At 40.3% G+C, this 13,912-nt stretch overlaps 1 long non-coding RNA gene and 1 pseudogene across 1 annotated transcript; one reads left to right on the top strand and one right to left on the bottom strand.

The window, feature by feature from the left end:
* The first annotated feature begins 714 nt into the window (after nt 1-714).
* Nucleotides 715-12,156, top strand: LOC139361894 (uncharacterized). The gene is made up of 3 exons (XR_011619800.1): nt 715-2,105; nt 2,789-2,874; nt 10,094-12,156. It is a non-coding gene; the product is annotated as an uncharacterized lncRNA (long non-coding RNA).
* On the bottom strand, nt 11,697-11,835 carry LOC112423481 (U2 spliceosomal RNA; annotated as a pseudogene).
* Nucleotides 12,157-13,912: the final 1,756 nt, after the last annotated feature.

Genomic DNA, 13,912 nt, shown 5'->3' with positions numbered 1-13,912 from the left:
CTAGTCAAAAGGAAGTCAATGTTTTCAAAGATGACAAAAACTGATTTGGCCTGGTCAATACATGTTCAGACTACTATTAAGTAAGAAAAATAAACATTTTAAATATTAAGGCACCATTTCCACCTCTCAAATAGGCCAAGAGTTTTAGAGATGGCAATTCTCAGGATCGATAGGGTGTAATAAAATAGATATTTTGCTAAACTACTCACAAGACCAAGGCTTGACATAACTTTTCTAGATGACAGATTGGGCTTTATGTTTTAAGTGAGTGTTTTTCACCCAGTCATTTCACTTCTAGGAACTGATTCTGCAGGCAGAATTACAAAGATATTCTTCAAAATGTTATTCATAACAGTAAAAAAGTTGGAAACAGCATGAATGCCAACAACGAGAGCTTGGTCAAATTATGCTACATCTGTAGGATGAATTATTACGTAGCTAATTTTAAAAATAGCCATTCTGACAATAAGTATTGATATGAGGAAATGTATAACAATAATGTAGACTTAAAATGCAACACATAAAACTGCAAGTATAAAATAATTCTGTTTTTTAGTTTTAAAATATTCTTCGTATTTCTTTGCAATCTTACTTATGTACATATACCTATAGAATATGTATGTGTAAAAAACTAGAAGGAAATATATCACAGTGTTAGGGTAGTGGCATTTTAATTATTGGGTAGAGGCATTTTAATTATTTTTATTTACTTCTTTATGTTTTTGGAACTACTGACGTTAGGAAAAGCACTAAGACACTGTTTTTAAGAAGATGAGCTGGTGCCACATGGGCTGATGTGTTTGCTGTGCCTTCTTGTTGCTCCAGACAAAAGTTTGTTTTGCTGGTTGCTACTGAGTGTTATTTTTCTTGTAACCTTTGCTCTCTTTCCCCACCATTGGCTTCCAGATGTCTGATTTCACCAAGTTCAGGGCACTTGACGCATGTGCATTTTCCCCTCTAACTTGAACAGGAAATTCAGAAACTGCCTTAAGCCTGCCAGCCTGATAGAGCCAGCACCATCGTGAATATCAACCCCAAACCTCTTGACCTAATAAAAAATAGCTTGATGGGGGAATCTGAAGCTTTCGTAAAAACTGGTGACGGAGTTTGAGATAGGAAAATAATTTTAGAAGGCATCTGCCTCTCTTTCCTCTTGGTCAATGATGGCTTCTGCCTAGTTGTGCTTTCTGCATGTTGTGGGCGAAGAACGGAGCTAAAAAGTAATTATTCTACAGCAACTTAACCTTTTGCTGATATTTGGTAGAAAGTGATGAACTTTCAACTTTCAGTCATTATTTAGCATGTAATGTATAAATTAGCTGGAAAAAAAGTCTGTTTGACTAGATGAAGACATATTTTCTATGGATTTTACCTTGAAAGTGAGAAATACAAAGATAATTTTCTGTTTGGGAATGTTTGTTTTAGGATTCCATTATTTGCAGTGCCATTTAGAATTTTGGAAACATTAGAGTCTATATTCCATTCCTCCTCTCTTTCTTAAACTTGGATCAATTTTCTCCTGGGTGAAGTTTAAAATAATAAAAACTGGGAAACCATTTACTCAATGCCTCCTGTTGCATAGCAATCTAAACAAACAGGCCCCTTTCCTCTGTTAAGAACTTCCAATAAGACAAATCACAAAGCTTGTGTTTAAAAAAATCATTTCCAAGTTCCCCACCCCCAACCCCATTTTAAAGCTCCCTTTAAAAAAAAATAGAGGCAAAAGATTGTAAGCAAGAAACTGAATTGACTTTTTAGTGAGTCACTTCTCATGCTACTACAGGGATTAGAAAACTCTTTTGTTTGTGGTGAGGCCAGAGGATCTGAGCTGGACACATAAAATACCAACCCAGCCAAAGCAGGACAAATAATAAGAAATAATAGTAACCGTCAGGTGATCAGTATCTTCTGTGTAGCAGACACAGTGCCATATAAGTTATCTAATCTTATAACAAACTTCCTGTGTTGGATATCTTACATTTGCACCCCCAGGTCCTCTCTCTACTCTTCTGCATCCTGTTCTCTGCCCAGGGAGGATGACCTATTTAGACAGCAGCAAAGGGCTTGCTTACCCAAGGGTACTGGCAGGAGAGAGGAAGGAGGAGGTAAGATCAGAGTATGTTCCTGGCCCCTTCTCTGCTGGTTCCGGCAGGTTGGCTGTGTCCCTCCACCTAGAGATACAACTCCTGCCAGGCAGCCTTTTCCATTCCACTCCCCTCCCTGGCTTCCAAGAATGGCTCCTCAATGCTTCATTCAGGTCTAGTGGTGGGAAGAGCTCCCTGTGGTTGCCAGCTCCATATCAAAGTGAACTCTTAGGCAATGTCTTCTCATGCAATTTATTGGGAAATCAATCAGAGATTGACCTTTGCTAGACAACCTCTAGTGTCTTGTAAACGTTATTTAAATTTTAAATTATTTGTCTTTTCAAAATCATGGGCTTTGGCACTAAGTAGTTTTGGCCTTGACTGTAAGCATTGTCAACACTGAACACCTGGATAAAGTATTAACCTAGCAGAGACTCAATTTACTAAAAATTAAAGAGTAACAGTAATATCTACTTTACATGGTATCATGAGAATTCAGTGAACATATATAAAATTTTATTACAAGGTACAGCACATAAATATAATTTTATTCCTCTTTTTTCCCTCTTTTTTTCCTCCAACTAGGGGCCAAATTTAGCTAACATTTACTGAGTGATTATTATGTGTCATGTACTAGTTTAAGCATCTTATACATATTAATTTATTTACATCAGTTCTGTATACTATTGTTCTCTCTTTTACAGATGGAGAAATCAAGGCGCAAAGAGGTTAAGAAGCTTGCCCAGGGTTTGCCGGGACATAGATGGGAGTACTAATTCACAACTAGATGGTAAACTTTTCAAGGCAAAACCAACTGTATACTAAATTTCTTTCTTTCTTTCACAGGGCCTAGCATGATGTCATCCATACGTAGGTGTTCAATAAGTGCTGATTTTATTCCAGGAGCAGAGGCAATTAAGCTAGGGTTGCAATAGTTAGGGAGCCAGGAGATCCACATGGTCAAAATAGCAGCTGCTTTCACCAAGGGCAGTAATGTGTGCCTCTCGAATGTGGATGCAAGGTCCTGGTAACTGAGGAATGGGCTGCTGTCGGAAGATAGAGCAGAGAGCAGCCAGCTATCTTGGGGAGGGGTGAGGAAGGAAAGAGAACTTGAGCTGGGAGGCCAGCAATGGTGGAAAGCTCCCCAAGTGAAGCTTGAGCTCCTCTCTCAGCAGTCCTCCTGACCTTGAGGAGACAGTAAATCTCACTCCATCCTGTGGTTACACCACTGAAGCATCTTTAAAAATACTTAGTCCCAAACGATGGGCCCTTTCCTGCTGCTTTTCTTACCTGAGCCAGCAACCTCAGAGCTTTCTGGGATTTCTGTTAAAAACACCAAGATCCTTCTCTACCAACACAACTGTCGCTCACGCCAAGCATGGGACATATGGCCGAGCATCTGGGAGGGAGAAGATGGGCCAGGAGTGCTGGCAAGCGGCACATGCTTTCATTATAATGGATGTGTCACAGTAAATCATTTTGTAAATGTCCCCCTCCTCTCTGTGCTGCATAGCAAAACATAAAGGAAGACGAATTACCCACAGCTCCACAATGCTGGTTGAATATGCCAAAGCTTGTGCCTGAGACACTCACTGACATTTCCTTAAATATCTTTTTAATATCTTGGCCAGGTCGGGCATACCAATGGCATTACAGAGCTTGCAAATCAATACCCCAGCTGTTTTGGTTTTTTAATAAAACTGAATGTGATCTATTTTAAACGATTGCCTTCCGCCCCTCTAATTTTCTACAGGGCTTTCAGAGAGCAAGACTGTGGGCAGCCCTGAAGTCAGGACTTGGCTCTGAAAGGGTAGTTGTTCCTTTTGGGGGTAGGGATAGAAATTAAACATTTGCTGGATTACTGTCGTCATTTTTTCCTAGTCCTCTAGTCTCCCAAATCTAGTGATCTACATGATTTATAGGACCAATTTGTGGTTTGCTGCTGTGTTTAAAAAATGAGTTTACCAAAATGTTGCGGAAGAATCTAAAGGGTTTAGCTTCCACAAATCAAATTGATTTCTCCATTTGGGATCAGTCCAAGTGATTTATTCATAATTTTATTAGAGATCTTTTCCTAAGGAAATTCTTTGTCTCTCATTATCACCATAAAGAAAATGAAAAGAACTTCTACCAAGAATTCAGTCGTATGCATGTGACTTTTGCCCCTTGGAAAACTGGAATATGTAAAACTGTCATCAACAGTAACCATCTTGGTTACTGGACATCCACAGCCCTCAATAACAACAAGAATTCCTCATGCAAATAGGGAGGTGGTCCTGTCACATTTGGGGTCCCAGTAGGCAGAAAAGCCCAATCAAAATACCTATAAATCAGAGTTTTATAAAGATATTAGTTGACTGCTACTTATATGGGTCATAAATGTGACACCACAATAAACAATCAAGTTTCTTTGAGGATGTATTTGAGGACTCTTTTATTGGCTTTGAGAAATCACAGTACTTCCATCAGGAAAGTCTCATCTGCTTGTGCAGTTTATTGCTTTTATTTTCTGTAGTTTATACTAAGTGTCTAAGCTTTTTTCCTTCCAGTATTTTTCCTGGGCTACATTAGTGCAAGTCCATGTTTTCCCTGGGCCAGCAGGACCACAAACCAGATTAAAACAAAAAGGGAGCTGGAGCCTCGGCTGGGCCCCTGGAGAGGCCTCCTCCCTCTGCCTTCCCCACCCCTGACCTCTCACAAACCAGCTTCGAAGCAACTGAAATTTCTCTCTTTCTTTCTTTCTTTTTTTTTTTTCCTGACCACAGGCAAAATCCTGTCTCCCTGGTTCTCTGAAAGTTATCCATTCCTGAATTTTACCCTTAACCACAGCGGAGGAAAGGGAATAGCTGAGGTCAGGAAATATGGAAAGAATGTTAACAATTTACCACTAAAATATACATTAAGATTATTTTCAGCAAGTGTAATCCCCACGTTGAACTTCTAAATCTAGAATTCTCCTGTCATGTGACTATATTCACATTTATGTGTGCCCCTTTCAGCCTCAATTCATCCCTTCCTGAATGAGCTCTCTGTGAAAGGTAGGACTGAGTGAAAATAGCCAAGTGAAATCTCCAAGTTTCCCTCCCTAGTCAACACTGATTACAAATGTTGAAGTGGTTAGATGAAAGCAGTTGTCTTTTACGTGAGCTAGCGCACAAATATCATCAGAGATTTTAAGAGGCATAAAAATAGAAGTAAAAATAGGCACACAGGTCATACTTTCAATCAGACAGCTAGTTCTGTTACAGAAATCCAAAATCATAAATGTTTAGATGCTGTTAAGAACAAAAGGAATGAACCAGGGATATCTCATCTCGGGTACTTTTAAGATCGTCACAGAATGTTAGCATTAGAAAGAAACAAAGAGAATCTTTCATTCAACTTCTTCGTTTTATATAGGACACAATTAACAATAATTACTATTGCCAGTGTATATGTATTTTTCTATTTAATTATTACAACAACCCCAGAATGTGTCACTTCCATTTTGTGGAGAAGGAAAAGAGAGGTGAAGGAACCCACCCAAGGTGAAGTGGTAGAGGTAGGATTCAAACTTGCGCATTTTGGTTCCCATTCAAACATCAAATTAGAGGCCCTCCAAGGACTTGAACTCATTTCTCTCAGAAACCAAGCAGTCTTTGCCCTACTGGGGCAAGTAGATGGCTGCTAACTGCCTGACTTTATCCACCCCTGCTTTGCACCACGTCTCACCCTCACGCTGGCCTCAGGTTGGTTTGGAGTGGCTGTCATGGTCTAAGATGGATCTGCCTTTCCCCAAGGGCTGGGGCCAGTGCCTCCCCAGACACGCATGCTGCGCTGCATCTGTCGCTAATGGGATTTCCAGATTTCTGCCTCTTCATGAGTCCCCATTTGGCAGCATTGCATATCTGTGAATCTAATGTCTGTGTGTAGTCGTGCTCCTCAGCTGTTCCAGTTTGGCAAATAAGTGATGACGGCTGTGGCCAGGTTAAATCTGAGGGCAGAATTACTGTGAGTTTAGTTTTCTGAGTCTATCTTTGCAGGGACTGAAGCTACCTTGAGAATGTGATGTGTGATGTAATCATGATGGCCCTGGACATGTCCTAGACTCATCTTCTTCAGTTACTAAGCACTTCATGTATTGTTTCTTTGTAGGTGAACTTTCCTTAAGGGGTGTAGTCCCTCTTTTTCCCTTTTTTTCTTAAGTGACATAGTTTTTTTTTTTTTTTTTTTTTTTAAGTGACAGTACCTGGGAGGTCACTGTCTTGTTTAATTTTGTCTCTCTTATATATTACCTAGCTTACGGCATCAAACTTTGAAAATCAACAAATGATTATTACATATAAGAAGGAATAGGCCGGGCATGGTGGCTCACGCCTGTAATCCCAGCACTTTCAGAAGCTGAGGTGGGTGGATCACTTGAGGTCAGGAGTTTAAGACCAGCCTGACCAACATGGCAAAACTCCATCTCTATTTCAAAAATACAGAAATTAGGTGGGTGTGGTGGTGCATGCCTGTAGTCCCAGCTACTCGGGAGGCTGAGGCAAGAGAATCACTTGAACCTAGGAGGCAGAGGTTGCTGTGAGCTGAAATCATGCCACCGTACTCCAGCCTGGGCAACAAAGCAAGACTCTGTCTCCAAAAAAAAAAAAAAAAAAAAAAAACAAGGAAGATTGTTGTGAAGTCCTCTGACCCTCTGTGTAGTAGACATTTGTTATTTCATGGCTACTCACAATCCCAGTAAGCCCTGCTTCCTGTTAGAGCATGGTCTCCTCTCATGGCGAGAGCTCTTAGCAGTCAAAAAATCGAAGTACACTACCCATTTCCCACTTCAAAAGCTGAAGGGAAAAGTTTGTTTCATATGGTTGTTATGAGTATATTTGATCAGTTAATTTAGAAATAACAGATAAAACATGTGGCAACTGCTAGTATTAGCTCTTCTACTTGTTCTTCTTCTTCATCCTGTTCTTGTTTGCCTTCTCATTTTTGTTGTTATTAGTAGTAGTATTATCCTCTGCACAGCCAGGACAAGGGTACTTGACCTAAACTTTGCCACTCAGATTCCTTGGAATATTGAATGTTGTATGGTTGACACAAGGACAGAAGATACAGTTAGTTTTTTTAATTGTGAAATATAACACAAAAATGCAAAAGCGACATGAAAGATTTGCAAATAACCAAAAGCAAATGCCTATGTAGCAGCATTGTCCAGTTTATTAATCCACCAAAGTCTTCTATATGCTCTTCACCAGTCAAAACCATCTTCTTCCCTCAGGGACAGCTTCAAGGGTTTTGGACCCTGCAATCATACAGGGCTCCGTGCTCAGAAGGGTCCCGTGCTTGGTTTAACATCTGCAGTTGCCTTCTTGAAATTTTTTATAATTTTTGAGCAAGTGGCCCTGCATTTTAAGTTTGTTCTGAGTCCCACAAATTATACAGCTAATTCTGCCTTCACTCTTAAGGTGACCATTATCCTGACTGTTGTGAGGATGATTTTCTTGCTTTTCTTTATAATTCTACCACCTGTATGCATCCGGAGCTCTTTCATCCTCAAGGTATGTTCCGACATGCTATTCCTGCTTAAAGTCAGTCAGTTCTATGATTCCTGCTTCATAGACCACAGATGTTCCAGTGACTGACTCTTTCAATATTCTCCTTTGCTTAGATTTGCCAGTGTTGATTTCTGTTGCTTGCAACCAAAGGAACATAACTGGTATCGTCTTTTTTCTAAAAGACTTTTGATAGAGAAAAAGATAGCGTGTAATAATTGTCTTTGTTTTATTCCTTTCTGCACAAAGTCTTATGAAAGTTCCACAGATGTAAGATTTATTTTAAAACTAACATTCTGACAAACTTATTTTCCAGTAGAAAACGTTAAAACTTGAAGCTGTTAACGTAGTTACCTTAATTTAGAAAAATGTTACCTTCGGGACAAGCCATGAAGCCCAAAATGCCTGCCAATGACAATTTGTTTTCTTCTCAGAAAAGTTGCCAGAGGTTGCTAGTGGATCACCACAGGTTGCTAGTGGATCACCACAGGTTGCTGGTGGAGAACTCCTCCCCATGACATGTGGTTGAGATGGGATCCCCAAATTGCTAGCTACACATGTATCCTCAGCCTCCTGGCCTCAGTGATTAGAGCAGGGATAGGTGAATAACCCAAACAAAACCAATAACGATTCTCCCGAGGAGTTTTCTGCCTTGAGCTATCAGGGAAGATGATTTCAGGTCTTTGGGTTGGGGCTCAGGGTGTCAAGGTATGGGAAAACCCTCCTACAGCAATAGAGACAGTAGAGACTAAAACCGAACAGCGCACACACACATAGTGGTAAGCAGAAGCCATGAGGCAGTAAAAGCTATGAGGTGTCAAGGGAGTTAGTAGTTGAGATGTTGGCACAAAAGCAGAGGCAGAGAAATGCTGGCTGCCAGACTTCTCTTGAGTCGCTGGGGTTACTGTGATGCCTTTAGAGATATTTCAGTGCTCTATGAAGCTTGGCGTGGCCAGTGTTAAGATGGCTTCCTCTGCTTCCTTACTTCCCTGCGCATCCTAAAATAAACTTCCTACATCTATCTCAGCCCTGATCATCAGAATTGGTGTCTATAACGAAACATATGTACAAACCTTGGCACTGGTTAACTGGACTTGAGACCTAAAATGAACCCTTCTCCATGCTTAGTCAACCATTGTTCTTTCTAAGAGTGGAGCTCATTTATGCTCAGTCCCTACAACTCAGGGGTAAGTGAAACAGCTGAAAACCAGAAACATCAAATGATAATCCAATGAAGAGGACCTAGAAATAATTACCTGCTACACTGGAATGCTGACCTGGTGATTCTGGAATTCTTTTTTCTCCATTTCTACTCTCTCCATTATATTTTAGGCTTCCAGAAAGCTTCCCGTGGATTGAAGTGGGCCTCCCTGCTTGCAATATTGCTCCTTTTAAGTCCATTCTCCACAGAGCAGTCAAAGCAATCGTGATCAAATTAATAACAAAGTGACTACCTATTGCTCTCAGGATGTGGCCCAAAAATGTTAGTTCACATGTTAGGTTGTTTATGATTTGGCTCTTGTTTACATTCCCAGCCATATTCTTCCCACCTCTCCTCACCTCTATACCATCCCTTACATTCTCTGCTCTAAACTTGAACTCACTCTTTTGTCTACTTACCTTTTGCACACATTTTCTTCTGCCTTGAATGCCTTCTTTCACTCCTTCCCCTTTCCTTCTCCTACTCTTCTTTAAGGCCTTAGTTTAAATGTCCCTTCCTCCAGAAAATTTCCCCTGAATTCCAAAGACCAGGGTTCACAAACATGCGCTCTGTAGAGTTCTTTTTTAAAATAAAATTGCCCTTTAACTTGTCAGTCTTTAACTTGGCTGTAAGTTTCTTTAGGATGACTGGCACATAGTTGATGCACAAATGAATTTACAAGATTAGAGGAAACAACAGAATGTTTCTACTCTTGCAGCCAGAGTCCAGGGCTATGGTGTGGGTGAACAGAGATCAGAGAATTGGACTAGCAGCTGGGGCAAAATACGAGGCCAAGAATCCCACCCACTGATCTAACAAGAACGCTAGGAACCATGAATTACTCAGGAATTACCATCTTGATTAGTTTAGTTTAAGGCAAGTCCCCAAACCCATCCATCTCCTTTTCTTGCATATTTTAGCTGAAGGCAAATAACAGCTTTTCCCAAATGGTCAATACTTACATGTAAGACAACTTGTCTATTTCATAATTTCTCAAAACAAAAGCAAAATCAGTCCAACTAGGATGCCTGGTGAGCTGTAGTTAGAAGCTTGGCTTGGGAATCCATTGTTTTGAAATTGATTGGACTGGCAGTAGAACAAAGTACAAATGGTTAAGCAGATTCCTTAAATTCTGCTAAAACAAGAGGAAAGATAAGAAAACCAGGAATGTCACCTCCATCCTGGCCAACGTAGAAGAGGTAATAGGTGAATGACAGTATATTTTGAATCCATTACAGAATGTTGGTTTGTTTTCTTGTTTAATGGCTTTCTTTCTTTAGGAGAACCTGATACAAGCAAGCAGAACTCCGGAAGGCAACATCTTGAGGGCCCTGAAGTGACAATGGGATTCTGGGAAAGTCAATTCCTGGAGCCCAGTCTCTTTATCTGCAAAATGGAAATAATTATTACAATGGAGCCTCTCCTGCCTGCTGGGCGGCATCACAGGAGACAGTGTTTTGGAAAGTCCTGTGTATGTTCGAGGTAGCATTAACACCACCTCCCCCTGCCCCCAGCCAATAAGGGCCTACAAAAGAAACAGCCAGGGAAACTGAGTCAGTAAGCACTGGATTTGGGAGTTTGAGTATTTCCAAGCAGAAGTCATGAGGTCAAACTTTGTAATACTAATAAATAGGAAGAAGCACAGGAATCCCATTTCTTTGATCAATTTATTAACTTTTTAGTAAATTCTCTCTCATCAATTGTGCTATAATGTTTTTGCATCCCAGATAGTTTTATACAATATCTTGTGTTTCATGCTCCTTGTTCATCAATATAATGCAGTTAGTTGGCAAAACAGTTACAGGAACTGAGGTTACCCTTTCTATTCAGCTCAGAGTGGAGATACGGAAGGAACGTCCAGGAATATATTTCTGCCTGGGTTTCGAGTAAAGGTGGCCACTGGCACCAGTTAGGGCTGGAACTCTGGGTAATTATGGGGCATGCACACAGCTCCATCCCTTTACCATAGCAGACATCAGTGATCTACCACAGCACCTTTCCCCTTCTTAGACCTGGAGATGGCCTCAGAGCCCTTCCCAACACAGTGGTAACTGGATCAGATCACAGTGAAATGCATTCGTCACGCCATGTCTAGGCACTGATCAGAAGCCATGACTCTCATTATCAAACTGTTAAGCAGCTATTAGGTGATGCCCTAATGCCCTACTGAGAAAATTAAACCAGTAACTTACAGGTTTATGACTTATTCTTTCATTTTTTGAGCTCTTACTGGTTGCACTTAATTCAAACAAAGAAAACAGGGTAGCAGAGTTAAACCAAATGCTTGGGTTATAATTCCAAAGTTCTTTTCTCTTCTTCCAGCCACACAGGATATTTGATCCTTCTAATGCCTTTAACTGTTGGCTTCAAACAACTGTGAAGAAGAGAAGGAAATCTGACACTTTAGCTGGATGATGTTTATACAGATGCAGCTTCTTCCTTCACATATTTGGTTAGGAGGAGCTCAGTGAGCTGGAGGCTGAATCTCAGGAATGTTTAAATAAAGTGACATTGACACAGACCCTGAGCAACATTTGCAAACTCCATTCTAACCTCACTTAGAGTTGAGGTTCTTAATCTTTATTGGACATGTATTCCTTTGGCAGACTGGTGAGGTTTATGCATCTCGCTCAGAATACTATCTTTATATAAAACAGTAAAAGAAAATCGGGTTATAAAAAGAAAATACACTGGGTATACTATATAATGCATCTGGGTATACTGAAATACAGTTATTAAAATATTTTTTTAAATCTATGATAAAGATTTTTATATGTTCTTATTTATTAAATATTATACAAAAAGATCTAATGGCAAGTTAAGTAACTTCCATAATTTTGCAATAGCTATCAGGGCAAATATTTTGAGATATCTGGGGTAACTATAATGTTATATGAAATTATCTTGATTTCTATTGGTGACTAAGCCACAGGTACCAATAAGACTACTGTAGTTTGTTACCATATTTAACTGATAGAAACAGATACTACGCTTGATCTTAGCCAAAAGACCGAGAAGCAATGTTACCTTATTTAAAATAGAAAACTTGATAAATTTCAGAGAGAGGTTAGTGGAAATAGTGATTCCTCCCCCAATCCAACTAGTCTGTGAACCCTTTAGATTATGTCCAGGGATCCCAGTAATAAGCCTTGGACAAATTTGAATGTGGAGACTTGTGAGCGATCAGGTGTAACATTCCTACCACTAATTCTCCACTTAGAGAATTCCTGAGGTGGCTGGGCACAGTGTAATCCCAACACTTTGGGTGGCCGAGGCAGGTGGATTGCTTGAGCTCAGGAGTTCGAAACTGACCTAGGCAACATGGCGAAACCCCATCTCCACTAAAAAAAAAAAAAAAAAAAAAAAAAAAAATTAGCTGGGCATGGTGGCACCTGTAATCCCAGCTACTTGGGAGGCTGAGGCAGGAGAATCGCTTGAACCCGGGAGGCGGAGGTTGCAGGGAGCTGAGATCGTGCCACTGCACTCTAGCCTGAGAGATAGAGCGAGACTCTATCTCAAAAAAAAAAAAAAAAAAAAAAAAAAGGAAAGAATTCCTGAGGCAAAAGAAAAGGATCTTATGTGGATTGCTTTGTTTTGGTGTGAGACTGCCTTGCCCTTCTCTTCAAAAAGAGGATCTTCTTTACTACTAGAGCTTTTTCCTCAAGGGTAACATGGGGTTTAAATATATTCTCTAGTCTAGAAACTGAACGCCCCTGTGGATGTGAGGAAATAGGAGACTACCCAGGTTAAGCGACCTGACCCACATAAACAGTGGGAAAGGCCATCCACATTTTCTATCCCTGGCAAGTTGAAAAGTTAAGGTGGCCCCAAACTCTTGCTAGGTCTGACATGAACCAGAGGTTGAATCTGGGACATATGATCTGGGACTCTGTGGTCTAGTGGGGTTGAGCTCAGTTCTCAGTAGCACCAGATAACCTTAGAAATTTTCTGCAGGCTTCAGTAGGGGAGACGCTAAAGAGCGAAATGACCCCTCAGCCCATCTGTTGTTGGTGGGAGCTGCTCTAACAGTGTATCATCTAAACATTTGTTGGTGCTAGATGTTCTGCTTTGTTATTGGCTTCGTACTAGATAACAAAATCACGGATGTGTGACAGGCATGTGTGCTTGGAGGTGGAAGCTAGGTAAGAAGAGACATTTTAGGCTGGGTGTGGTGGCTTATGGCTGTAATCCCAGCACTTTGGGAGGCCTAGGCAGGTGGATCACCTGAGGTCAGGAGTTTGAGACCAGTCTGGCCAATATGGTGAAACCTCATCTCTACTCAAAATACAAAAATTAGCTGGGTATGGTAGCAGGTGCCTGTAATCTCAGCTACTTGGGAGGCTGAGGCAGGAGAATCACTTGAACCTGGGTGGAGGTTGCAGTGAGCTGAGATTGAGCCATTGCACGCCAGCCTGGGTGACAAGAGCAAAAATCCGTCTCAAAAAAAAAAAAAAAAGAAGACACATTTTAGAAAATATTGCCATTGGGATAATGTGCTTCTTACATATTACAATTTAAATCCACATTGTAATTTAGCTTATATTCTCTATGAGAGAATTAAAGTTGATTCATTATTTATTTGATTACAATTTCACTTCTTTATTTACTCAGAGATGATCACAAAAGGGCTCCCTAGAGTTACTTAATGCTAGAAAAATATCTCCTGAGAGTCAATCAAATTAACCATCCCTTCCTAACAATATAGAATCCAACTTACTTTTGTTCTCTTATTTGGCATTTTGCGTGATGACAGTTGCAGAATTTAACTTCTGGGCATTTTGGTTTCTCCCCAATTTAGGAGAATGCCCTAATGCAGAAACATGAGAAGAATGAACAAAACAAAGATGACTTTATAGGTCTCCTTTGAAGAGCTTTGCGTTTCTATTCAATTGCTTTCTCCCCGCCTAAAAAAAAAAATTACCTCAGTAATACATGCTCAGGTAAAAATATAAACAATATGGAAGCGAATTGAGCAGAAAGTGAAAGTCCTTCTTTGCCATCCTCCAATCCCACTTCCCTCCCCAGAAGTTAAGAATCTTCAGACTTTTTTCCTATGTGTTTATATATGTGCATGTATATAGATGCACAAAAATACATCA

This window comes from Macaca nemestrina, chromosome 2 (genome assembly GCF_043159975.1).
Source record: "Macaca nemestrina isolate mMacNem1 chromosome 2, mMacNem.hap1, whole genome shotgun sequence".
In the NCBI taxonomy this organism is placed as follows: domain Eukaryota; kingdom Metazoa; phylum Chordata; class Mammalia; order Primates; family Cercopithecidae; genus Macaca; species Macaca nemestrina.
This window is presented reverse-complemented; position numbering and strand designations above follow the sequence as displayed.